The following is a 27,078-nucleotide window of genomic DNA, read 5'->3' on the forward strand; positions in this document are numbered from 1 at the left end:
GACATGAGTGGGGGCCTGGTGGAGGGTGCCCCTGGATGCTGGGGGGTGGGGGTGATGGGAGACATGAGTGGGGGCCTGGTGGAGGGTGCCCCTAGATGCTGGGGGGTGGGGGTGCAGGGAGACATGAGTTGGACATGAGTGGGAGCCTGGTGGAGGGTGCACCTGGATGCTGGGGGGTGGGGTGATGGGAGACATGAGTGGGGGCCTGTTGGAGGGTGCCCCTGCACTGCTGGAGGGTGGGGGTGCTGGGAGACATGAGTGGGGGCCTGGTGGAGGCTGCCCCTAGATGCTGGGGGGTGGGGGTGCAGGGAGACATGAGTTGGACATGAGTGGGGGCCTGGTGGAGGGTGCCCCTGGATGCTGGGGGTGGGGCTGATGGGAGACATGAGTGGGGGCCTGTTGGAGGGTGCCCCTGCACTGCTGGAGGGTGGGGGTGCTGGGAGACATGAGTGGGTTCCTGGTGGAGGCTGCCCCTGCACTGCTGGGGGGTGGGGGTGGTGGGAGACATGAGTGGGGGCCTGGTGGAGGGTGCCCTGCACTGCTGGGGGGTGGGGGTGGTGGGAGATATGAGTGGGGGCCTGGTGGAGGGTGCCCCTGGATGCTGGAGGGTGGGGGTGCTGGGAGACATGAGTGGGGGCATGGTGGAGGCTGCCCCTGCACTGCTGGGGGTTGGGGGTGCTGGGAGACATGAGTGGGGGCCTGGTGGAGGGTGCCCCTAGATGCTGGGGGGTGGGGGTGCAGGGAGACATGAGTTGGACATGAGTGGGGGCCTGGTGGAGGTTGCCCCTGCACTGCTGGGGGGTGGGGGTGCTCGGAGACATGAGTGGGGGCCTGGTGGAGGGTGCCCCTGGATGCTGGGGGGTGGGGGTGCAAGGAGACATGAGTTGGACATGAGTGGGGGCCTGGTGGAGGGTGCCCCTGCACTGCTGGGGGGTGGGGGTGGTGGAGGGTGCCCTGCACTGCTGGGGGGTGGGGGTGGTGGGAGACATGAGTGGGGGCGTGGTGGAGGCTGCCCCTGCACTGCTGGGGGGTGCGGGTGGTGGGAGACATGAGTTGGGGCCTGGTGGAGGGTGCCCTGCACTGCTGAGTGATGGGGGTGATGGGAGACATGAGTGGGGGCCTGGTGGAGGCTGCCCCTGCACTGCTGGGGGGTGGGGGTGGTGGGAGACATGAGTGGGGGCCTGGTGGAGGGTGCCCCTGGATGCTGGGGGGTGGGGGGATGGGAGACATGAGTGGGGGCCTGGTGGAGGCTGCCCCTGCACTGCTGGGTGGTGGGGGTGAATGGAGACATGAGTGGGGGCCTGGTGGAGGGTGCCCCTGGATGCTGGTGGGTGGGGGTGATGGGACACATGAGTTGGACATGAGTGGGGGGCTGGTGGAGGGTGCCCTGCACTGCTGGGGGTTGGGGGTGATGGGAGACATGATTGGGGTCCTGGTGGACGGTGCCCCTGGATGCTGGGGGGTAGGGGTGATGGGAGACATGAGTGGGGGCCTGGTGGAGGGTGCCCCTGCACTGCTGGGGTATGGGTGTGGTGGGAGACATGAGTGGGGGCCTGGTGGAGGCTGCCCCTGCACTGCTGGGGGGTGGGGGTGGTGGGAGACATGAGTGGCGGCCTGGTGGAGGGTGACCCTGCACTGCTGGGGGGCAGGGGAGACATGAGTGGGGGCCTGGTGGAGGGTGCCCCTGGATGCTGGGGGGTGGGGGTGATGGGAGACATGAGTGGGGGCCTGGTGGAGGCTGCCCCTGCACTGCTGGAGGGTGGGGGTGCTGGGAGACATGAGTGGGGGCCTGGTGGAGGCTGCCCCTGCACTGCTGGGGGGTGGGGGTGATGGGTGTGGTGAGTGGGGGCCTGGTGAAGGGTGCCCCTGGATGCTGGGGGGTGGGGGTGATGAGAGACATGAGTGGGGGCCTTTTGGAGGCTACCCCTGCATTGCTGGTGAGTGGGGGTGGTGGGAGACATGAGTGGGGGCCTGGTGGAGGGTGCCCCTGGATGCTGGGGGGTTGGGGTGCAGGGAGACATGAGTTGGACATTAGTGGGGGCCTGGTGGAGGGTGACCCTGGATGCTGGGGGGTGGGGGTGATGGGAGACATGAGTGGGGGCCTGGTGGAGGCTGCCCCTGCACTGCTGGAGGGTGGGGGTGCTGGGAGACATGAGTGGGGGCCTGGTGGAGGCTGCCCCTGCACTGCCGGGGGGTGGGGGAGGTGGGAGACATGAGTGGGGGCATGCTGGAGGGTTCCTCTGGATGCTGGGGGGTGGGGGTGATGGGAGACATGAGTGGGGGCCTATTGGAGGGTGCCCCTGCACTGCTGGAGGGTGGGGGTGCTGGGAGACATGAGTGGGGGCCTGGTGGAGGGTGCCCCTGCACTGCTGGGGGGTGGGGGTGGTGGGAGACATGTGTGGGGGCCTGGTGGAGGGTGCCCTGCACTGCTGGGGGGTGGGGGTGGTGGGAGACATGAGTGGGCGCCTGGTGGAGGGTGCCCCTGGATGCTGGGTGGTGGGGGTGCTGGGAGACATGAGTGGGGTCCTGGTGGAGGCTGCCCCTGCACTGCGGGGGGGGGGTGGTGGGAGACATGAGTGGAGGCCTGGTGGAGGGTGCCCTGCACTGCTGGGGGGTGGGGGTGATGGGAGACATGAGTGGGGGCCTGGTGGAGGCTGCCCCTGCACTGCTGGGGGGTGGGGTGGTGGGAGACATGAGTGGGGGCCTTGTGGAGGGTGCCCCTGGATGCTGGGGGGTGGGGATAGAGGGAGACATGAGTTGGACATGAGTGGGAGCCTGGTGGAGGCTGCCCCTGCACTGCTGGGGGGTGGGGGTGGTGGGAGACATGAGTGGGGGCCTGGTGGAGGGTGCCCTTGGATGCTAGGGGGTGGGGGTGGTGGGAGACATGAGTGGGGGCCTGGTGGAGGCTGCCCCTGCACTGCTGGGGGTGGGGGTGATGGGACACATGAGTTGGACATGAGTGGGGGGCTGGTGGAGGGTGCCTTGCACTGCTGGGGGGTGGGGGTGGTGGGAGACATGAGTGGGGGCCTGGTGGAGGCTGCGCCTGCACTGCTGGGGGGTTGGGGTGGTGGGAGACATGAGTGGGGGCCTGGTAGAGGGTGCCCTGCACTGCTGGGGGGTGGGGGTGATGGGAGACATGAGTGGGGGCCTGGTGGAGGGTGCCCCTGGATGCTGGTGGGTGGGGGGGATGGGACACATGAGTTGGACATGAGTGGGGGGCTGGTGGAGGGTGACCTGCACTGCTGGGGGTTGGGGGTGATGGGAGACATGAGTGGGGGCCTGGTGGAGGCTGCCCCTGCACTGCTGGGGGGTGGGGGTGATGGGACACCTGGGTTGGACATGAGTGGGGGGCTGGTGGAGGGTACCCCTGCACTGCTGGGGGGTGGGGGTGGTGGGAGACATGAGTGGGGGCCTGGTGGACGGTGCCCCTGGATGCTGGGGGGTGGGGGGAGACATGAGTGGGGGCCTGGCGGAGGGTGCCCCTGGATACTGGGGGGTGGGGGTGATGGGAGACATGAGTGGGGGCCTGGTGGAGGCTGCCCCTGCACTGCTGGAGGGTGGGAGGTGCTGGGAAACATGAGTGGGGGCCTGGTGGATGCTGCCCCTGCACTGCTGGGGGGTGGGGGGGTGGGAGACATGAGTGGGGGCCTGGTTGAGGGTGCTCTGCACTGCCGGGGGGTGGGGGTGGTGGGAGACATGAGTGGGGGCCTGGTGGAGGGTGCCCCTGGATGCTGGGGGGTGGGGGTGATGGGAGACATGAGTGGGGGCCGGGTGGAGGGTGCCCTGCACTGCTGGGGGTTGGGGGTGCTGGGAGACATGAGTTGGGGCCTGGTGGAGGGTGCCCCTGCACTGCTGGGGGGTTGGGGTGCTCGGAGACGTGAGTGGGGGCCTGGTGGAGGGTGCCCTGCACTGCTGGGGGGTGGGGGTGGTGGGAGACATGTGTGGGGGCCTGGTAGAGGCTGCCCCTGCACTGCTGGGGGGTGCGGGTGGTGGGAGACATGAGTGGGGGCCTTGTGGAGGGTGCTCTGCACTGCTGGGTGGGGGGGGTGGGAGACATGAGTGGGGGCCTGGTGGAGGGTGCCCCTGGATGCTGGGGGGTGGGGTGATGGGAGACATGAGTGGGGGCCTGATGGAGGGTGCCCCTGCACTGCTGGGGGGTGGGGGTGGTGGGAGACATGAGTGGAGGCCTGGTGAAGGGTGCCCCTGGATGCTGGGGGGTGGGGGTGATGAGAGACATGAGTGGGGGCCTTTTGGAGGCTACCCCTGCATTGCTGGTGAGTGGGGGTGGTGGGAGACATGAGTGGGGGCCTGGTGGAGGGTGCCCCTGGATGCTGGGGGGTGGGGGTGCAGGGAGACATGAGTTGGACATTAGTGGGGGCCTGGTGGAGGGTGACCCTGGATGCTGGGGGGTGGGGGTGATGGGAGACATGAGTGGGGGCCTGGTGGAGGCTGCCCCTGCACTGCTGGAGGGTGGGGGTGCTGGGAGACATGAGTGGGGGCCTGGTGGAGGCTGCCCCTGCACTGCCGGGGGGTGGGGGAGGTGGGAGACATGAGTGGGGGTATGCTGGAGGGTTCCTCTGGATGCTGGGGGGTGGGGGTGATGGGAGACATGAGTGGGGGCCTATTGGAGGGTGCCCCTGCACTGCTGGAGGGTGGGGGTGCTGGGAGACATGAGTGGGGGCCTGGTGGAGGGTGCCCCTGCACTGCTGGGGGGTGGGGGTGGTGGGAGACATTTGTGGGGGCCTGGTGGAGGGTGCCCTGCACTGCTGGGGGGTGGGGGTGGTGGGAGACATGAGTGGGCGCCTGGTGGAGGGTGCCCCTGGATGCTGGGTGGTGGGGGTGCTGGGAGACATGAGTGGGGTCCTGGTGGAGGCTGCCCCTGCACTGCGGGGGGGGGTGGGAGACATGAGTGGAGGCCTGGTGGAGGGTGCCCTGCACTGCTGGGGGGGGGGGTGATGGGAGACATGAGTGGGGGCCTGGTGGAGGCTGCCCCTGCACTGCTGGGGGGTGGGGTGGTGGGAGACATGAGTGGGGGCCTTGTGGAGGGTGCCCCTGGATGCTGGGGGGTGGGGATGCAGGGAGACATGAGTTGGACATGAGTGGGAGCCTGGTGGAGGCTGCCCCTGCACTGCTGGGGGGTGGGGGTGGTGGGAGACATGAGTGGGGGCCTGGTGGAGGGTGCCCTTGGATGCTAGGGGGTGGGGGTGGTGGGAGACATGAGTGGGGGCCTGGTGGAGGCTGCCCCTGCACTGCTGGGGGTGGGGGTGATGGGACACATGAGTTGGACATGAGTGGGGGGCTGGTGGAGGGTGCCTTGCACTGCTGGGGGGTGGGGGTGGTGGGAGACATGAGTGGGGGCCTGGTGGAGGCTGCGCCTGCACTGCTGGGGGGTTGGGGTGGTGGGAGACATGAGTGGGGGCCTGGTGGAGGGTGCCCTGCACTGCTGGGGGGTGGGGGTGATGGGAGACATGAGTGGGGGCCTGGTGGAGGGTGCCCCTGGATGCTGGTGGGTGGGGGGGATGGGACACATGAGTTGGACATGAGTGGGGGGCTGGTGGAGGGTGACCTGCACTGCTGGGGGTTGGGGGTGATGGGAGACATGAGTGGGGGCCTGGTGGAGGCTGCCCCTGCACTGCTGGGGGGTGGGGGTGATGGGACACCTGGGTTGGACATGAGTGGGGGGCTGGTGGAGGGTACCCCTGCACTGCTGGGGGGTGGGGGTGGTGGGAGACATGAGTGGGGGCCTGGTGGACGGTGCCCCTGGATGCTGGGGGGTGGGGGTGATGGGAGACATGAGTGGGGGCCTGTTGGAGGCTGCCCCTGCACTGCTGGGGGGTGGGGGTGGTGGGAGACATGAGTGGGGGCCTGGTGGAGGGTGCCCTGCACTGCTGGGGTGTGGGGGTGGTAGGAGACATGAGTGGGGGCCTGGTGGAGGGTGCCCCTGGATGCTGGGGGGTGGGGGTGATGGGAGACATGAGTGGGGGCCTGATGGAGGGTGCCCCTGCACTGCTGGGGGGTGGGGGTGGTGGGAGACATGAGTGGGGGCCTGGTGGAGGGTGACCCTGGATGCTGGGGGGTGGGGGTGATGGGAGACATGAGTGGGGGCCTGGTGGAGACTGCCCCTGCATTGCTGGGGGGTGGGGGTGGTGGGAGACATGAGTTGGACATGAGTGGGGGGCTGGTGGAAGGTACCCCTGCACTGCTGGGGGGTGGGGGTGATGGGAGACATGAGTGGGGGGCCGGTAGAGGGTGCCCTGCACTGCTGGGGGGTGGGGGTGGTGGGAGACATGAGTGGGGGCCTGGTGGACGGTGTCCCTGGATGCTGGGGGGTGGGGGGGTGGGAGACATGAGTGGGGGCCTGGTTGAGGGTGCTCTGCACTGCCGGGGGGTGGGGGTGGTGGGAGACATGAGTGGGGGCCTGGTGGAGGGTGCCCCTGGATGCTGGGGGGTGGGGGTGATGGGAGACATGAGTGGGGGCCGGGTGGAGGGTGCCCTGCACTGCTGGGGGTTGGGGGTGCTGGGAGACATGAGTGGGGGCCTGGTGGAGGGTGCCCCTGCACTGCTGGGGGGTTGGGGTGCTCGGAGACATGAGTGGGGGCCTGGTGGAGGGTGCCCTGCACTGCTGGGGGGTGGGGGTGGTGGGGAGACATGTGTGGGGGCCTGGTAGAGGCTGCCCCTGCACTGCTGGGGGGTGCGGGTGGTGGGAGACATGAGTGGGGGCCTTGTGGAGGGTGCCCTGCACTGCTGGGTGGGGGGGGTGGGAGACATGAGTGGGGGCCTGGTGGAGGGTGCCCCTGGATGCTGGGGGGTGGGGTGATGGGAGACATGAGTGGGGGGCCTGATGGAGGGTGCCCCTGCACTGCTGGGGGGTGGGGGTGGTGGGAGACATGAGTGGGGGCCTGGTGAAGGGTGCCCCTGGATGCTGGGGGTGGGGGTGATGAGAGACATGAGTGGGGGCCTTTTGGAGGCTACCCCTGCATTGCTGGTGAGTGGGGGTGGTGGGAGACATGAGTGGGGGCCTGGTGGAGGGTGCCCCTGGATGCTGGGGGGTGGGGGTGCAGGGAGACATGAGTTGGACATTAGTGGGGGCCTGGTGGAGGGTGACCCTGGATGCTGGGGGGTGGGGGTGATGGGAGACATGAGTGGGGGCCTGGTGGAGGCTGCCCCTGCACTGCTGGAGGATGGGGGTGCTGGGAGACATGAGTGGGGGCCTGGTGGAGGCTGCCCCTGCACTGCCGGGGGGTGGGGGAGGTGGGAGACATGAGTGGGGGCATGCTGGAGGGTTCCTCTGGATGCTGGGGGGTGGGGGTGATGGGAGACATGAGTGGGGGCCTATTGGAGGGTGCCCCTGCACTGCTGGAGGGTGGGGGTGCTGGGAGACATGAGTGGGGGCCTGGTGGAGGGTGCCTCTGCACTGCTGGGGGGTGGGGGTGGTGGGAGACATGTGTGGGGGCCTGGTGGAGGGTGCCCTGCACTGCTGGGGGGTGGGGGTGGTGGGAGACATGAGTGGGCGCCTGGTGGAGGGTGCCCCTGGATGCTGGGTGGTGGGGGTGCTGGGAGACATGAGTGGGGTCCTGGTGGAGGCTGCCCCTGCACTGCGGGGGGGGGGGTGGGAGACATGAGTGGAGGCCTGGTGGAGGGTGCCCTGCACTGCTGGGGGGTGGGGGTGATGGGAGACATGAGTGGGGGCCTGGTGGAGGCTGCCCCTGCACTGCTGGGGGGTGGGGTGGTGGGAGACATGAGTGGGGGCCTTGTGGAGGGTGCCCCTGGTGCCCCTGGATGCTGGGGGGTGGGGATGCAGGGAGACATGAGTTGGACATGAGTGGGAGCCTGGTGGAGGCTGCCCCTGCACTGCTGGGGGGTGGGGGTGGTGGGAGACATGAGTGGGGGCCTGGTGGAGGGTGCCCTTGGATGCTAGGGGGTGGGGGTGGTGGGAGACATGAGTGGGGGCCTGGTGGAGGCTGCCCCTGCACTGCTGGGGGTGGGGGTGATGGGACACATGAGTTGGACATGAGTGGGGGGCTGGTGGAGGGTGCCTTGCACTGCTGGGGGGTGGGGGTGGTAGGAGACATGAGTGGGGGCCTGGTGGAGGCTGCGCCTGCACTGCTGGGGGGTTGGGGTGGTGGGAGACATGAGTGGGGGCCTGGTGGAGGGTGCCCTGCACTGCTGGGGGGTGGGGGTGATGGGAGACATGAGTGGGGGCCTGGTGGAGGGTGCCCCTGGATGCTGGTGGGTGGGGGGGATGGGACATATGAGTTGGACATGAGTGGGGGGCTGGTGGAGGGTGACCTGCACTGCTGGGGGTTGGGGGTGATGGGAGACATGAGTGGGGGCCTGGTGGAGGCTGCCCCTGCACTGCTGGGGGGTGGGGGTGATGGGACACCTGGGTTGGACATGAGTGGGGGGCTGGTGGAGGGTACCCCTGCACTGCTGGGGGGTGGGGGTGGTGGGAGACATGAGTGGGGGCCTGGTGGACGGTGCCCCTGGATGCTGGGGGGTGGGGGGAGACATGAGTGGGGGCCTGGCGGAGGGTGCCCCTGGATACTGGGGGGTGGGGGTGATGGGAGACATGAGTGGGGGCCTGGTGGAGGCTGCCCCTGCACTGCTGGAGGGTGGGAGGTGCTGGGAAACATGAGTGGGGGCCTGGTGGATGCTGCCCCTGCACTGCTGGGGGGTGGGGGGGTGGGAGACATGAGTGGGGGCCTGGTTGAGGGTGCTCTGCACTGCCGGGGGGTGGGGGTGGTGGGAGACATGAGTGGGGGCCTGGTGGAGGGTGCCCCTGGATGCTGGGGGGTGGGGGTGATGGGAGACATGAGTGGGGGCCGGGTGGAGGGTGCCCTGCACTGCTGGGGGTTGGGGGTGCTGGGAGACATGAGTGGGGGCCTGGTGGAGGGTGCCCCTGCACTGTTGGGGGGTTGGGGTGCTCGGAGACATGAGTGGGGGCCTGGTGGAGGGTGCCCTGCACTGCTGGGGGGTGGGGGTGGTGGGAGACATGTGTGGGGGCCTGGTAGAGGCTGCCCCTGCACTGCTGGGGGGTGCGGGTGGTGGGAGACATGAGTGGGGGCCTTGTGGAGGGTGCCCTGCACTGCTGGGTGGGGGGGGTGGGAGACATGAGTGGGGGCCTGGTGGAGGGTGCCCCTGGATGCTGGGGGGTGGGGTGATGGGAGACATGAGTGGGGGCCTGATGGAGGGTGCCCCTGCACTGCTGGGGGGTGGGGGTGGTGGGAGACATGAGTGGGGGCCTGGTGAAGGGTGCCCCTGGATGCTGGGGGGTGGGGGTGATGAGAGACATGAGTGGGGGCCTTTTGGAGGCTACCCCTGCATTGCTGGTGAGTGGGGGTGGTGGGAGACATGAGTGGGGGCCTGGTGGAGGGTGCCCCTGGATGCTGGGGGGTGGGGGTGCAGGGAGACATGAGTTGGACATTAGTGGGGGCCTGGTGGAGGGTGACCCTGGATGCTGGGGGGTGGGGGTGATGGGAGACATGAGTGGGGGCCTGGTGGAGGCTGCCCCTGCACTGCTGGAGGGTGGGGGTGCTGGGAGACATGAGTGGGGGCCTGGTGGAGGCTGCCCCTGCACTGCCGGGGGGTGGGGGAGGTGGGAGACATGAGTGGGGGCATGCTGGAGGGTTCCTCTGGATGCTGGGGGGTGGGGGTGATGGGAGACATGAGTGGGGGCCTATTGGAGGGTGCCCCTGCACTGCTGGAGGGTGGGGGTGCTGGGAGACATGAGTGGGGGCCTGGTGGAGGGTGCCCCTGCACTGCTGGGGGGTGGGGGTGGTGGGAGACATGTGTGGGGGCCTGGTGGAGGGTGCCCTGCACTGCTGGGGGGTGGGGGTGGTGGGAGACATGAGTGGGCGCCTGGTGGAGGGTGCCCCTGGATGCTGGGTGGTGGGGGTGCTGGGAGACATGAGTGGGGTCCTGGTGGAGGCTGCCCCTGCACTGCGGGGGGGGTGGTGGGAGACATGAGTGGAGGCCTGGTGGAGGGTGCCCTGCACTGCTGGGGGGTGGGGTGATGGGAGACATGAGTGGGGGCCTGGTGGAGGCTGCCCCTGCACTGCTGGGGGGTGGGGTGGTGGGAGACATGAGTGGGGGCCTTGTGGAGGGTGCCCCTGGATGCTGGGGGGTGGGGATGCAGGGAGACATGAGTTGGACATGAGTGGGAGCCTGGTGGAGGCTGCCCCTGCACTGCTGGGGGGTGGGGGTGGTGGGAGACATGAGTGGGGGCCTGGTGGAGGGTGCCCTTGGATGCTAGGGGGTGGGGGTGGTGGGAGACATGAGTGGGGGCCTGGTGGAGGCTGCCCCTGCACTGCTGGGGGTGGGGGTGATGGGACACATGAGTTGGACATGAGTGGGGGGCTGGTGGAGGGTGCCTTGCACTGCTGGGGGGTGGGGGTGGTGGGAGACATGAGTGGGGGCCTGGTGGAGGCTGCGCCTGCACTGCTGGGGGGTTGGGGTGGTGGGAGACATGAGTGGGGGCCTGGTGGAGGGTGCCCTGCACTGCTGGGGGGTGGGGGTGATGGGAGACATGAGTGGGGGCCTGGTGGAGGGTGCCCCTGGATGCTGGTGGGTGGGGGGGATGGGACACATGAGTTGGACATGAGTGGGGGGCTGGTGGAGGGTGACCTGCACTGCTGGGGGTTGGGGGTGATGGGAGACATGAGTGGGGGCCTGGTGGAGGCTGCCCCTGCACTGCTGGGGGGTGGGGGTGATGGGACACCTGGGTTGGACATGAGTGGGGGGCTGGTGGAGGGTACCCCTGCACTGCTGGGGGGTGGGGGTGGTGGGAGACATGAGTGGGGGCCTGGTGGACGGTGCCCCTGGATGCTGGGGGGTGGGGGTGATGGGAGACATGAGTGGGGGCCTGTTGGAGGCTGCCCCTGCACTGCTGGGGGGTGGGGGTGGTGGGAGACATGAGTGGGGGCCTGGTGGAGGGTGCCCTGCACTGCTGGGGGGTGGGGGTGGTGGGAGACATGAGTGGGGGCCTGGTGGAGGGTGCCCCTGGATGCTGGGAGGTGGGGTGATGGGAGACATGAGTGGGGGCCTGTTGGAGGGTGCCCTGCACTGCTGGGGGTTGTGGGTGCTGGGAGACATGAGTGGGGGCCTGGTGGAGGGTGCCCCTAGATGCTGGGGGGTGGGGGTGCAGGGAGACATGAGTTGGACATGATTGGGGGCCTGGTGGAGGGTGCCCCTGCACTGCTGGGGGGTAGGGGTGCTCGGAGACATGAGTGGGGGCCTGGTGGAGGGTGCCCCTGGATGCTGGGGGGTGTGGGTGCAGGGAGACATGAGTTGGACATGAGTGGGGGCCTGGTGGAGGGTGCCCCTGCACTGCTGGGGGGTAGGGGTGCTCGGAGACATGAGTGGGGGCCTGGTGGAGGGTGCCCCAGCACTGCTGGGGGTTTGGGGGTGCAGGGAGGCATGAGTGGGGGCCTGGTGGAGGGTGCCCCTGCACTGCTGGGGGGTGGGGGTGGTGGGAGACATGAGTGGGGGCCTGGTGGAGGGTGCCCTGCACTGCTGGGGGGTGGGGGTGGTGGGAGACATGAGTGGGGGCCTGGTGGAGGCTGCCCCTGCACTGCTGGGGGGTGGGGGTGGTGGGAGACATGAGTTGGGACCTGGTGGAGGGTGCCCTGCACTGCTGGGGGGTGGGGGTGGTGGGAGACATGAGTGGGGGCCTGGTGGAGTGTGCCCCTGGATGCTGGTGGGTGGGGGTGATGGGAGACATGAGTGGGGGCCTGATGGAGGGTGCCCCTGCACTGCTGGGGGGTGGGGGTGGTGGGAGACATGAGTGGGGGCCTGGTGGAGGGTGCCCCTGGATGCTGGGGGGTGGGGGTGATGGGAGACATGAGTGGGGGCCTGGTGGAGGCTGCCCCTGCATTGCTGGTGGGTGGGGGTGGTGGGAGACATGAGTTGGACATGAGTGGGGGGCTGGTGGAGGGTACCCCTGCACTGCTGGGGGGTGGGGGTGATGGGAGACATGAGTGGGGGGCTGGTAGAGGGTGCCCTGCACTGCTGGGGGGTGGGGGTGGTGGGAGACATGAGTGGGGGCCTGGTGGACGGTGTCCCTGGATGCTGGGGGGTGGGGGGAGACATGAGTGGGGGCCTGGTGGAGGGTGCCCCTGGATACTGGGGGGTGGGGGTGATGGGAGACATGAGTGGGGGCCTGGTGGAGGCTGCCCCTGCACTGCTGGAGGGTGGGAGGTGCTGGGAGACATGAGTGGGGGCCTGGTGGATGCTGCCCCTGCACTGCTGAGGGGTGGGGGTGGTGGGAGACATGAGTGGGGGCCTGGTGGAGGGTGCCCTGCACTGCTGGGGGGTGGGGGTGGTGGGAGACATGAGTGGGGGCCTGGTGGAGGGTGCCCCTGGATGCTGGGGGGTGGGGGTGATGGGAGACATGAGTGGGGGCCTGGTGGAGGGTTCCCTGCACTGCTGGGGGTTGGGGGTGCTGGGAGACATGAGTGGGGGCCTGGTGGAGGGTGCCCCTAGATGCTGGGGGGGTGGGGGTGCAGGGAGACATGAGTTGGACATGAGTGGGGGCCTGGTGGAGGGTGCCCCTGCACTGCTGGGGGCTGGGGGTGCTCGGAGACATGAGTGGGGGCCTCGTGGAGGGTGCCCCTGGATGCTGGGGGGTGGGGGTGCAGGGAGACATGAGTTGGACATGAGTGGGGGCCTGGTGGAGGGTGCCCCTGCACTGCTGGGGGGTTGGGGGTGCCGGGAGACATGAGTGGGGGCCTGGTGGAGGGTGCCCCTGCACTGCTGGGGGCTGGGGGTGGTGGGAGACATGAGTGGGGGCCTGGTGGAGGGTGCCCTGCACTGCTGGGGGGTGGGGGTGGTGGGAGACATGAGTGGGGGCCTGGTGGAGGCTGCCCCTGCACTGCTGGGGGGTGGGGGTGGTGGGAGACATGAGTGGGGGCCTGGTGGAGGGTGCCCTGCACTGCTGGGGGGTGGGGTGGTGGGAGACATGAGTGGGGGCCTGGTGGAGGGTGCCCCTGGATGCTGGGGGGTGGGGGTGATGGGAGACATGAGTGGGGGCCTGATGGAGGGTGCCCCTGCACTGCTGGGGGGTGGGGGTGGTGGGAGACATGAGTGGGGGCCTGGTGGAGGGTGCCCCTGAATGCTGGGGGGTGGGGGTGATGGGAGACATGAGTGGGGGCCTGGTGGAGGCTGCCCCTGCATTGCTGGGGGGTGGGGGTGGTGGGAGACATGAGTTGGACATGAGTGGTGGGCTGGTGGAGGGTACCCCTGCACTGCTGGGGGGTGGGGGTGATGGGAGACATGAGTGGGGGGCTGGTAGAGGGTGCCCTGCACTGCTGGGGGGTGGGGGTGGTGGGAGACATGAGTGGGGGCCTGGTGGACGGTGTCCCTGGATGCTGGGGGGTGGGGGGAGACATGAGTGGGGGCCTGGTGGAGGGTGCCCCTGGATACTGGGGGGTGGGGGTAATGGGAGACATGAGTGGGGGCCTGGTGGAGGCTGCCCCTGCACTGCTGGAGGGTGGGAGGTGCTGGGAGACATGAGTGGGGGCCTGGTGGATGCTGCCCCTGCACTGCTGGGGGGTGGGGGTGGTGGGAGACATGAGTGGGGGCCTGGTGGAGGGTGCCCTGCACTGCTGGGGGTTGGGGGTGCTGGGAGACATGAGTGGGGGCCTGGTGGAGGGTGCCCCTAGATGCTGGGGGGAGTGGGGGTGCAGGGAGACATGAGTTGGACATGAGTGGGGGCCTGGTGGAGGGTGCCCCTGCACTGCTGGGGGCTGGGGGTGCTCAGAGACATGAGTGGGGGCCTGGTGGAGGGTGCCCCTGGATGCTGGGGGGTGGGGGTGCAGGGAGACATGAGTTAGACATGAGTGGGGGCCTGGTGGAGGGTGCCCCTGCACTGCTGGGGGGTTGGGGGTGCAGGGAGACATGAGTGGGGGCCTGGTGGAGGGTGCCCCTGCACTGCTGGGGGGTGGGGGTGGTGGGAGACATGAGTGGGGGCCTGGTGGAGGGTGCCCTGCACTGCTGGGGGGTGGGGGTGGTGGGAGACATGAGTGGGGGCCTGGTGGAGGCTGCCCCTGCACTGCTGGGGGGTGGGGGTGGTGGGAGACATGAGTGGGGGCCTGGTGGAGGGTGCCCTGCACTGCTGGGGGGTGGGGGGGGTGGGAGACATGAGTGGGGGCCTGGTGGAGGGTGCCCCTGGATGCTGGGGGGTGGGGGTGATGGGAGACATGAGTGGGGGCCTGATGGAGGGTGCCCCTGCACTGCTGGGGGGTGGGGGTGGTGGCAGACATGAGTGGGGGCCTGGTGGAGGGTGCCCCTGGATGCTGGGGGGTGGGGGTGATGGGAGACATGAGTGGGGGCCTGGTGGAGGCTGCCCCTGCATTGCTGGGGGGTGGGGGTCGTGGGAGACATGAGTTGGACATGAGTGGGGGGCTGGTGGAGGGTACCCCTGCACTGCTGGGGGGTGGGGGTGATGGGAGACATGAGTGGGGGGCCGGTAGAGGGTGCCCTGCACTGCTGGGGGGTGGGGGTGGTGGGAGACATGAGTGGGGGCCTGGTGGACGGTGTCCCTGGATGCTGGGGGGTGGGGGGAGACATGAGTGGGGGCCTGGCGGAGGGTGCCCCTGGATACTGGGGGGTGGGGGTGATGGGAGACATGAGTGGGGGCCTGGTGGAGGCTGCCCCTGCACTGCTGGAGGGTGGGAGGTGCTGGGAGACATGAGTGGGGGCCTGGTGGATGCTGCCCCTGCACTGCTGGGGGGTGGGGGTGGGGGGAGACATGAGTGGGGGCCTGGTGGAGGGTGCCCTGCACTGCCGGGGGGTGGGGGTGGTGGGAGACATGAGTGGGGGCCTGGTGGAGGGTGCCCGTGGATGCTGGGGGGTGGGGGTGATGGGATACATGAGTGGGGGCCTGGTGGAGGGTGCCCTGCACTGCTGGGGGTTGGGGGTGCTGGGAGACATGAATGGGGGCCTGGTGGAGGGTGCCCCTAGATGCTGGGGGGGTGGGGGTGTAGGGAGACATGAGTTGGACATGAGTGGGGGCCTGGTGGAGGGTGCCCCTGCACTGCTGGGGGGTTGGGGTGCTCGGAGACATGAGTGGGGGCCTGGTGGAGGGTGCCCTGCACTGCTGGGGGGTGGGGGTGGTGGGAGACATGAGTGGGGGCCTGGTGGAAGCTGCCCCTGCACTGCTGGGGGGTGCGGGTGGTGGGAGACATGAGTGGGGGCCTGGTGGAGGGTGCCCTGCACTGCTGGGGGGTTGAGGGGGTGGGAGACATGAGTGGGGGCCTGGTGGAGGGTGCCCCTGGATACTGGGGGGTGGGGTGATGGGAGACATGAGTGGGTGCCTGATGGAGGGTGCCCCTGCACTGCTGGGGGTTGGGGGTGGTGGGAGACATGAGTGGGGGCCTGGTGAAGGGTGCCCCTGGATGCTGGGGGGTGGGGGTGATGAGAGACATGAGTGGGGGCCTGGTGGAGGCTACCCCTGCATTGCTGGTGAGTGGGGGTGGTGGGAGACATGAGTGGGGGCCTGGTGGAGGGTGCTCTTGGATGCTGGGGGGTGGGGGTGCAGGGAGACATGAGTTGGACATTAGTGGGGGCCTGGTGGAGGGTGACCCTGGATGCTGGGGGTGGGGGTGATGGGAGACATGAGTGGGGGCCTCGTAGAGGCTGCCCCTGCACTGCTGGGCGGTGGGGGTGGTGGGAGACATGAGTGGGGGCCTGGTGGAGGCTGTCCCTGCACTGCTGGGGTGGGGGTGGTGGGAGACATGAGTGGGGGCCTGGTGGAGGGTACCCTGCACTGCTGGGGGTGGGGGTGATGGGAGACATGAGTGGGGGCCTGGTGGAGGCTGCCCCTGCACTGCTGGGGGGTGGGGGTGGTGGGAGACATGAGTGGGGGCCTGGTGGAGGGTGCCCCTGGATGCTGGGGGGTGGGGGTGATGGGAGACATGAGTGGGGGCCTGGTGGAGGCTGCCCCTGCACTGCTGGGGGGTGGGGCTGGTGGGAGACATGAGTGGGGGCCTGGTGGAGGCTGCCTCTGCACTGCTGGGCGGTGGGGGTGGTGGGAGACATGAGTGGGGGCCTGGTGGAGGGTGCCCTGCACTGCTGGGGGGTGGGGGTGATGGGAGACATGAGTGGGGTCCTGGTGGAGGGTGCCCCTGGTGTCATGATCTCTGCTTCCAAAAGGTCAGGGTTTTCCCAACTCCCTTGGAAGCAGATCCATAACCCAGGTTCCGAGTGCCAACCAGTCCCAATTGGGACCTTTTGGACCCAGTCCTGGCGCCAGTGGCACCAGGCTCATAAATATGCCCAGTCCCAGCGCTGGAAGCGCCAGGCTCATAATGCTTGGGTGGACTTACCTGCAGCAGACCATGCTGCTTACTTGCCTGCCAGTTGAGCCTCTGATCCTCTTCTGTTTGGAACTACTTTTCCTGTTGGGTGGGGCAGGAGCCACTCCCTAGATTCAGAACACTGGAACTCTTCTGGAAAGCAGGAACTCTTTTCTTACCTAGGCGTGGCTGTGGAAGGAGACATCTAAGCACTACAGGAGGCTATTTAAACCACACCCGATGGATGAATCTTGCTTTGCGTTATTCTGCATCCTCTGCAGCAGAACGCTCATCGGGTCTTCTGCATCTGATCCTGGGCCTAAGGAAAAAGGCTTACCATCCTGAATCCAGTCTTCAGCAACACCTATAAAGACAAGAAAGAACAGGTTAGCATTACGGTCTTCAGTGACAGCTCTTCACTTACCTGGTCCATCGGCTGTCACCAACGCCTCGCGCTGCATTCCGGCATCTGAAAGACAAAGGCTTACCTACTCTTCGTGCGCTCCGGAGGTCTTCACACTGCATTCCGGCATCTGAAAGACAAAAGCTTACCAACTCTTCGCACGCTCCGGAGGCCTTCAGCGCTGCATCCCGCATCTGAAAGACAAAACAAGGTGCGTTTAAAGACATTGGGGAACTTTAATACTCACGTGCCATTACTCCTTTCCACATCTAACCCAGTGGGTATTCCGACACCCTGCAGCCGCTCCGAACTTGTACCTGCAAAATAAAAAGACAGTTAGAGCGCATTGTGAAGCAGGCAACAAGTGCTTACTTACGTGCTTCCAGGCGCTTCTATTCATCACACGGGCTCCATCTTCAACTCACTTCAGCCCGTCATCCGCCATCGCCGGAACCCTGCAAAACAAGAAACATCATTACTAAAGACTTTAAAGACATTAGAATTACTCGAAACTTACCGTTCGTGCAGTAAACGACGGACAGCAGTCCTCTGAAGTCAAGAGGCCTGCTCCCCTTATCCAGTGAAGAAACTGGTTACAGCACCCTGCCCCGAGGCAGATGGAGAGCACAGCGTTCACTTACCTAAGGTGAGAGCGTTAACCTTTGGGGTTCTACAGGAGAAGAGAAAGGGAAGAAGAGAGAGACATTCAATAACCCAGTTCCTTAATCCCATATTTTCTATCTGCAGACATCTTACCCTTCAAGTCAGACATACAGTGCACAGAGGTCCAGCCCAAAGAGCCAACCGTGTGTTACACATCACCTTTGAAGATACGGTATACGCCCAGTCAAGACCGGCGCCTCTACGGGAATCAGGTGAGCGTTACACCTGGATGCTGGGAGGTGGGGGTGCAGGGAGACATGAGTTGGACATGAGTGGGGGCCTGGTGGAGGGTGACCCTGGATGCTGGGGGGTGGGGGTGATGGGACACATGAGTGGGGGCCTGGTGGAGGCTGCCCCTGCACTGCTGGGGGTTGGGGGTGGTGGGAGACATGAGTGGGGGCCTGGTGGAGGCTGCACCTGCACTGCTGGGGGCTGGGGGTGGTGGGAGACATGAGTGGGGGCCTGGTGGAGGGTGCCCTGCACTGCTGGGGGGTGGGGGTGATGGGAGACATGAGTGGGGGCCTGGTGGAGGGTGCCCCTGGATGCTGGTGGGTGGGGGTGATGGGACACATGAGTTGGACATGAGTGGGGGGCTGGTGGAGGGTGCCCTGCACTGCTGGGGGGTGGGGGTGGTGGGAGACATGAGTGGGGGCCTGGTGGACGGTGCCCCTGGATGCTGGGGGGTAGGGGTGATGGGAGACATGAGTGGGGGCCTGGTGGAGGGTGCCCCTGCACTGCTGGGGTGTGGGGGTGGTGGGAGACATGAGTGGGGGCCTGGTGGAGGGTGCCCCTGGATGCTGGGGGTGCGGGTGATGGGAGACATGAGTGGTGGCCTGGTGGAGGCTGCCCCTGCACTGCTGGGGGGGTGGGGGTGGTGGGAGACATGAGTGGGGGCCTGGTGGAGGGTGACCCTGCACTGCTGGGGGGTGGGGGGAGACATGAGTGGGGGCCTGGTGGAGGGTGCCCCTGGATGCTGGGGGGTGGGGGTGATGGGAGACATGAGTGGGGGCCTGGTGGAGGCTGCCCCTGCACTGCTGCAGGGTGGGGGTGCTGGGAGACATGAGTGGGGGCCTGGTGGAGGCTGCCCCTGCACTGCTGGGGGGTGGGGGTGGTGGTAGACATGAGTGGGGGCCTGGTGGAGGGTGCCCTGCACAGCTGGGGGGTGGGGGTGATGGCAGACATGTGTGGGGGCCTGTTGGAGGGTGCCCCTGCACTGCTGGAGGGTGAGGGTGCTGGGAGACATGAGTGGGGGCCTGGTGGAGGCTGCCCCTGCACTGCTGGGGGGTGGGGGTGCTGGGAGACATGAGTGGGGGCCTGGTGGAGGGTTCCCCTAGATGCTGGGGTGTGGGGGTGCAGGGAGACATGAGTTGGACATGAGTGGGGGCCTGGTGGAGGGTGCCCCTGGATGCTGGGGGGTGGGGTTGCTGGGAGACATGAGTGGGGGCCTGGTGGAGGCTGCCCCTGCACTGCTGGGGGTTGGGGGTGCTGGGAGACATGAGTGGGGGCCTGGTGGAGGGTGCCCCTAGATGCTGGGGGGTGGGGGTGCAGGGAGACATGAGTTGGACATGAGTGGGGGCCTGGCGGAGGGTGACCCTGGATGCTGGGGTTTCGGGGTGATGGGAGACATGAGTGGGGGCCTGTTGGAGGGTGCCCCTGCACTGCTGGAGGGCGGGGGTGCTGGGAGGCATGAGTGGGGGCCTGGTGGAGGCTGCCCCTAGATGCTGGGGGGTGGGGGTGCAGGGAGACATGAGTGGGGGCCTGGTGGAGGGTGCCCCTGGATGCTGGGGGGTGGGGGTGATGGGAGACATGAGTGGGGGCCTGTTGGAGGGTGCCCCTGCACTGCTGGAGGGTGGGGGTGGTGGGAGACATGAGTGGGGGCCTGGTGGAGGCTGCCCCTGCACTGCTGGGGGGTGGGGGTGGTGGGAGACATGAGTGGGGGCCTGGTGGAGGGTGCCCTGCACTGCTGGGGGGTGGGGGTGCTGGGAGACATGAGTGGGGGCCTGGTGGAGGCTGCCCCTCCACTGCTGGGGGTTGGGGGTGGTGGGAGACATGAGTGGGGGCCTGGTGGAGGGTGCCCTTAGATGCTGGGGGGTGGGGGTGCAGGGAGACATGAGTTGGACATGAGTGGGGGCCTGGAGGAGGGTGCCCCTGCACTGCTGGGGGGTGGGGGTGCTCGGAGACATGAGTGGGGGCCTGGTGGAGGGTGCCCCTGGATGCTGGGGGGTGGGGGTGCAAGGAGACATGAGTTGGACATGAGTGGGGGCCTGGTGGAGGGTCCCCCTGCACTGCTGGGGGGTTGGCGGTGCAGGGAGACATGAGTGGGGGCCTGGTGGAGGATGCCCCTGCACTGCTGGGGGGTGGGGGTGGTGGGAGACATGAGTGAGGGCCTGGTGGAGGGTGCCCTGCACTGCTGAGGGGTGGGGGTGGTGGGAGACATGAGTGGGGGCCTGGTGGAGGCTGCCCCTGCACTGCTGGGGGGTGGGGGTGGTGGGAGACATGAGTGGGGGCCTGGTGTAGGGTGCCCCTGGATGCTGGGGGGTGGGGGTTATGGGAGACATGAGTGGGGCCTGGTGGAGGGTGCCCCTGGATGCTGGGTGGTGGGGGTGATGGGAGACATGAGTGGGGGCCTGGTGGAGGCTGCCCCTGCATTGCTGGGGGGTGGGGGTGGTGGGAGACATGAGTTGGACATGAGTGGGAGGCTGGTGGAGGGTACCCCTGCACTGCTGGGGGGTGGGGGTGATGGGAGACATGAGTGGGGGCCTGGTGGAGGGTGCCCTGCACTGCTGGGGGGTGGGGGTGGTGGGAGACAAGAGTGGGGGCCTGGTGGACGTTGCCCCTGGATGCTGGGGGGTAGGGGTGATGGGAGACATGAGTGGGGCCCTGTTGGAGGGTGCCCCTGCACTGCTGGGGTGTGGGGGTGGTAGGAGACATGAGTGGGGGCCTGGTGGAGGGTGCCCCTGGATGCTGGGGGGTGGGGGTGATGGGAGACATGAGTGGTGGCCTGGTGGAGGCTGCCCCTGCACTGCTGGGCGGTGGGGGTGGTGGTCGACATGAGTGGGGGCCTGGTGGAGGGTGCCCCTGCACTGCTGGGGGGTGGGGGTGGTGGGAGACATGAGTGGGGGCCTGGTGGAGGGTGCCCTTGGTTGCTGGGGGGTGGGGGTGATGGGAGACATGAGTGGGGGCCTGGTGGAGGGTGCCCTGCACTGCTGGGAGACATGAGTGGGGGCCTGGTGGAGGGTGCCCCTGGATGCTGGGGGGTGGGGGTGCAAGGAGACATGAGTTGGACATGAGTGGGGGCCTGGTGGAGGATGCCCCTGCACTGCTGGGGGGTGGGGGTGGTGGGAGACATGAGTGAGGGCCTGGTGGAGGGTGCCCTGCACTGCTGGGGGGTGGGGGTGGTGGGAGACATGAGTGGGGGCCTGGTGGAGGCTGCCCCTGCACTGCTGGGGGTGGTGGGAGACATGAGTGAGGGCCTGGTGGAGGGTGCCCTGCACTGCTGGGGGGTGGGGGTGGTGGGAGACATGAGTGGGGGCCTGGTGGAGGATGCCCCTGCACTGCTGGGGGGTGGGGGTCGTGGGAGACATGAGTGAGGGCCTGGTGGAGGGTGCCCTGCACTGCTGGGGGGTGGGGGTGGTGGGAGACATGAGTGGGGGCCTGGTGGAGGCTGCCCCTGCACTGCTGGGGCGTGGGGGTGGTGGGAGACATGAGTGGGGGCCTGGTGGAGGGTGCCCCTGGATGCTGGGGGGTGGGGGTGATGGGAGACATGAGTGGGGCCTGGTGGAGGGTGCCCCTGGATGCTGGGTGGTGGGGGTGATGGGAGACATGAGTGGGGCCTGGTGGAGGCTGCCCCTGCATTGCTGGGGGGTGGGGTTGGTGGGAGACATGAGTTGGACATGAGTGGGGGGCTGGTGGAGGGTACCCCTGCACTGCTGGGGGGTGGGGGTGATGGGAGACATGAGTGGGGGTCTGGTGGAGGGTGCCCTGCACTGCTGGGGGGTGGGGGTGGTGGGAGACAAGAGTGGGGGCCTGGTGGACGTTGCCCCTGGATGCTGGGGGGTAGGGGTGATGGGAGACATGAGTGGGGGCCTGTTGGAGGGTGCCCCTGCACTGCTGGGGTGTGGGGGTGGTAGGAGACATGAGTGGGGGCCTGGTGGAGGGTGCCCCTGGATGCTGGGGGGTGGGGGTGATGGGAGACATGAGTGGTGGCCTGGTGGAGGCTGCCCCTGCACTGCTGGGGGGTGGGGGTGGTGGTTGACATGAGTGTGGGCCTGGTGGAGGGTGCCCCTGCACTGCTGGGGGGTGGGGGTTGTGGGAGACATGAGTGGGGGCCTGGTGGAGGGTGGCCCTGGATGCTGGGGGGTGGGGGTGATGGGAGACATGAGTGGGGGCCTGGTGGAGGGTGCCCTGCACTGCTGGGAGACATGAGTGGGGGCCTGGTGGAGGGTGCCCCTGGATGCTGGGGGGTGGGGGTGCAAGGAGACATGAGTTGGACATGAGTGGCGGCCTGGTGGAGGGTCCCCCTGCACTGCTGGGGGGTTGGCGGTGCAGGGAGACATGAGTGGGGGCCTGGTGGAGGATGCCCCTGCACTGCTGGGGGGTGGGGGTGGTGGGAGACATGAGTGGGGGCCTGGTGGAGGCTGCCCCTGCACTGCTGGGGGGTGGGGGTGGTGGGAGACATGAGTGGGGGCCTGGTGGAGGGTGCCCTGCACTGCTGGGGGTTGGGGGTGGTGGGAGACATGAGTGGGGGCCTGGTGGAGGGTGCCCCTGGATGCTGGGGGGTGGGGGTGATGGGAGACATGAGTGGGGCCTGGTGGAGGGTGCCCCTGGATGCTGGGTGGTGGGGGTGATGGGAGACATGAGTGGGGGCCTGGTGGAGGCTGCCCCTGCATTGCTGGGGGGTGGGGGTGGTGGGAGACATGAGTTGGACATGAGTGGGGGGCTGGTGGAGGGTACCCCTGCACTGCTGGGGGGTGGGGGTGATGGGAGACATGAGTGGGGGCCTGGTGGAGGGTGCCCCTGGATGCTGGGGGGTGGGGGTGATGGGAGACATGAGTGGGGGCCTGTTGGAGGGTGCCCCTGCACTGCTGGAGGGTGGGGGTGGTGGGAGACATGAGTGGGGGCCTGGTGGAGGCTGCCCCTGCACTGCTGGGGGGTGGGGGTGGTGGGAGACATGAGTGGGGGCCTGGTGGAGGGTGCCCTGCACTGCTGGGGGGTGGGGGTGCTGGGAGACATGAGTGGGGGCCTGGTGGAGGCTGCCCCTGCACTGCTGGGGGTTGGGGGTGGTGGGAGACATGAGTGGCGGCCTGGTGGAGGGTGCCCCTGGATGCTGGGGGGTGTGGGTGCTGGGAGACATGAGTGGGGGCCTGGTGGAGGCTGCCCCTGCACTGCTGGGGGTTGGGGGTGCTGGGAGACATGAGTGGGGGCCTGGTGGAGGGTTCCCCTAGATGCTGGGGGGTGGGGGTGCAGGGAGACATGAGTTGGACATGAGTGGGGGCCTGGAGGAGGGTCCCCCTGCACTGCTGGGGGGTTGGCGGTGCAGGGAGACATGAGTGGGGGCCTGGTGGAGGATGCCCCTGCACTGCTGGGGGGTGGGGGTGGTGGGAGACATGAGTGAGGGCCTGGTGGAGGGTGCCCTGCACTGCTGGGGGGTGGGGGTGGTGGGAGACATGAGTGGGGCCTGGTGGAGGGTGCCCCTGGATGCTGGGTGGTGGGGGTGATGGGAGACATGAGTGGGGGCCTGGTGGAGGCTGCCCCTGCATTGCTGGGGGGTGGGGGTGGTGGGAGACATGAGTTGGACATGAGTGGGGGGCTGGTGGAGGGTACCCCTGCACTGCTGGGGGGTGGGGTGATGGGAGACATGAGTGGGGGCCTGGTGGAGGGTGCCCTGCACTGCTGGGGGGTGGGGTTGGTGGGAGACAAGAGTGGGGGCCTGGTGGACGTTGCCCCTGGATGCTGGGGGGTAGGGGTGATGGGAGACATGAGTGGGGGCCTGTTGGAGGGTGCCCCTGCACTGCTGGGGTGTGGGGGTGGTAGGAGACATGAGTGGGGGCCTGGTGGAGGATGCCCCTGGATGCTGGGGGGTGGGGGTGATGGGAGACATGAGTGGTGGCCTGGTGGAGGCTGCCCATGCACTGCTGGGGGTGTGGGTGGTGGTTTACATGAGTGGGGGCCTGGTGGAGGGTGCCCCTGCACTGCTGGGGGGTGGGGGTGGTGGGAGACATGAGTGGGGGCCTGGTGGAGGGTGCCCCTGGATGCTGGGGGGTGGGGGTGATGGGAGACATGAGTGGGGGCCTGGTGGAGGGTGCCCTGCACTGCTGGGAGACATGAGTGGGGGCCTGGTGGAGGGTGCCCCTGGATGCTGGGGGGTGGGGGTGCAAGGAGACATGAGTTGGACATGGGTGGGGGCCTGGTGGAGGGTCCCCCTGCACTGCTGGGGGGTTGGCGGTGCAGGGAGACATGAGTGGGGGCCTGGTGGAGGATGCCCCTGCACTGCTGGGGGGTGGGGGTGGTGGGAGACATGAGTGAGGGCCGGGTGGAGGGTGCCCTGCACTGCTGGGGGGTGGGGGTGGTGGGAGACATGAGTGGGGGCCTGGTGGAGGCTGCCCCTGCACTGCTGGGGGGTGGGGGTGGTAGGAGACATGAGTGGGGGCCTGGTGGAGGGTGCCCTGCGCTGCTGGGGGTTGGGGGTGGTGGGAGACATGAGTGGGGGCCTGGTGGAGGGTGCCTCTGGATGCTGGGGGTGGGGGTGATGGGAGACATGAGTGGGGCCTGGTGGAGGGTGCCCCTGGATGCTGGGTGGTGGGGGTGATGGGAGACATGAGTGGGGGCCTGGTGGAGGCTGCCCCTGCATTTCTGGGGGGTGGGGGTGGTGGGAGACATGAGTTGGACATGAGTGGGGGAATGGTGGGGGGTACCCCTGCACTGCTGGGGGGTGGGGGTGATGGGAGACATGAGTGGGGGCCTGGTGGAGGGTGACCTGCACTGCTGGGGGGTGGGGGTGGTGGGAGACATGAGTGGGGGCCTGGTGGACGTTGCCCCTGGTTGCTGGGGGGTAGGGGTGATGGGAGACATGAGTGGGGGCCTGTTGGAGGGTGCCCCTGCACTGCTGGGGTGTGGGGGTGGTAGGAGACATGAGTGGGGGCCTGGTGGAGGGTGCCCCTGGATGCCGGGGGGTGGGGGTGAAGGGAGACATGAGTGGTGGCCTGGTGGAGGCTACCCCTGCACTGCTGGGGGGTGGGGGTGGTGGGAGACATGAGTGGGGGCCTGGTGGAGGGTGCCCCTAGATTCTGGGGGGTGGGGGTGCAGGGAGACATGAGTTGGACATGAGTGGGGGCCTGGTGGAGGGTGCCCCTGCACTGCTGGGGGGTGGGGGTGCTCGGAGATATGAGTGGGGTCCTGGTGGAGGGTGCCCCTGGATGCTGGGGGGTGGGGGTGCAGGGAGACATGAGTTGGACATGAGTGGGGGCCTGGTGGAGGGTGCCCCTGCACTGCTGGGGGTTTGGGGGTGCAGGGAGACATGGATGGGGGCCTGGTGGAGGGTGCTCCTTCACTGATGGGGGTGGGGGTGGTGGGAGACATGAGTGGGGGCCTGGTGGAGGCTGCCCCTGCACTGCTGGGGGGTGGGGGTGGTGGGAGACATGAGTGGGGGCCTGGTGGAGGCTGCGCCTGCACTGCTGGGGGGTGGGGGTGATGGGAGACATGAGTGGGGGCCTGGTGGAGGCTGCCCCTGCACTGCTGTGGGGTGGGGGTGGTGGGAGACATGAGTGTGGGCCTGGTGGAGGGTGCCCCTGGATGCTGGGGGGTGGGGGTGATGGGAGACATGAGTGGGGGCCTGGTGGAGGCTGACCCTGCACTGCTGGGGGGTGGGAGACATGAGTGGGGGCCTGGTGGAGGCGGCGCCTGCACTGCTGGGGGGTGGGGGTGGTGGGAGACATGAGTGGGGGCCTGGTGGAGGGTGCCCTGCACTGCTGGGGGGTGGGGGTGATGGGAGACAAGAATGGGGGCCTGGTGGAGGGTGCCCCTGGATGCTGGGGGGGTGGGGGTGCAGGGGAGTTGGACATGAGTGGGGGCCTGGTGGAGGGTGACCCTGGATGCTGGCGGGTGGGGGTGATGGGAGACATGAGTGGGGGCCTGGTGGTGGCTGCCCCTGCACTGCTGGGGGGTGGGGGTGGTGGGAGACATGAGTGGGGGCCTGGTGGAGGCTGCCCCTGCACTGCTGGGGGGTGGGGGAGGCGAGAGACATGAGTGGGGGCCTGGTGGAGGGGGCCCTGCACTGCTGGGGGGTGGGGGTGATGGGTGACATGAGTGGGGGCCTGGTGGAGGGTGCCCCTGGATGCTGGTGGGTGGGGGTGATGGGACACATGAGTTGGACATGAGTGCGGGGCTGGTGGAGGGTGCCCTGCACTGCTGGGGGGTGGGGGTGATGGGAGACATGAGTGGGGGCCTGGTGGAGGCTGCCCCTGCACTGCTGGGGGGTGGGGGTGATGGGACACATGAGTTGGACATGAGTGGGGGGCTGGTGGAGGGTGCCCTGCACTGCTGGGGGGTGGGGGTGGTGGGAGACATGAGTGGGGGCCTGGTGGAGGGTGCCCCTGGATGCTGGGGGGTGGGGGTGGTGGGAGACATGAGTGGGGGCCTGGTGGAGGCTGCCCCTGCACTGCTGGGAGGTGGGGGTGCTGGGAGACATGAGTGGGGGCCTGGTGGAGGGTGCCCCTAGATGCTGGGGGGTGGGGGTGCAGGGAGACTTGAGTTGGACATGAGTGGGGGCCTGGTGGAGGGTGCCCCTGCACTGCTGGGGGGTGGGGGTGCTCGGAGACATGAGTGGGGGCCTGGTGGAGGGTGCCCCTGGATGCTGGGGGGTGGGGGTGCAAGGAGACATGAGTTGGACATGAGTGGGGGCCTGGTGGAGGGTCCCCCTGCACTGCTGGGGGGTTGGCGGTGCAGGGAGACATGAGTGGGGGCCTGGTGGAGGGTGCCCCTGCACTGCTGGGGGGTGGGGGTGGTGGGAGACATGAGTGGGGGCCTGGTGGAGGCTGCCCCTGCACTGCTGGAGGTTGGGGGTGGTGGGAGACATGAGTGGGGGCCTGGTGGAGGGTGCCCTGCACTGCTGGGGGGTGGGGGTGGTGGGAGACATGAGTGAGGGCCTGGTGGAGGGTGCCCTGCACTGCTGGGGGGTGGGGGTGGTGGGAGACATGGGTGGGGGCCTGGTGGAGGCTGCCCCTGCACTGCTGGAGGTTGGGGGTGGTGGGAGACATGAGTGGGGGCCTGGTGGAGGGTGCCCTGCACTGCTGGGGGGTGGGGGTGGTGGGAGACATGAGTGGTGGCCTGGTGGAGGGTGCCCCTGGATGCTGGGGGGTGTGGGTGATGGGAGACATGAGTGGGGTCTGGTGGAGGGTGCCCCTGGATGCTGGGTGGTTGGGGTGATGGGAGGCATGAGTGGGGGCCTGGTGGAGGCTGCCCCTGCATTGCTGGGGGGTGGGGGTGGTGGGAGACATGAGTTGGACATGAGTGGGGGGCTTGTGGAGGGTACCCCTGCACTGCTGGGGGGTGGGGGTGATGGGAGACATGAGTGGGGGCCTGGTGGAGGGTGCCCTGCACTTGTGGGGTGGTGGGGGTGGTGGGAGACATGAGTGGGTGCCTGGTGGAGTGTGCCCCTGGATGCTGGGGGGTGGGGGTGATGGGAGACATGAGTGGTGGCCTGGTGGAGGATGCCCCTGCACT

Source organism: Ambystoma mexicanum, chromosome 1p, assembly GCF_040938575.1.
Source record: "Ambystoma mexicanum isolate Mex_15411 chromosome 1p, UKY_AmexF1_1, whole genome shotgun sequence".
Classification (NCBI taxonomy): Eukaryota; Metazoa; Chordata; class Amphibia; order Caudata; family Ambystomatidae; genus Ambystoma; species Ambystoma mexicanum.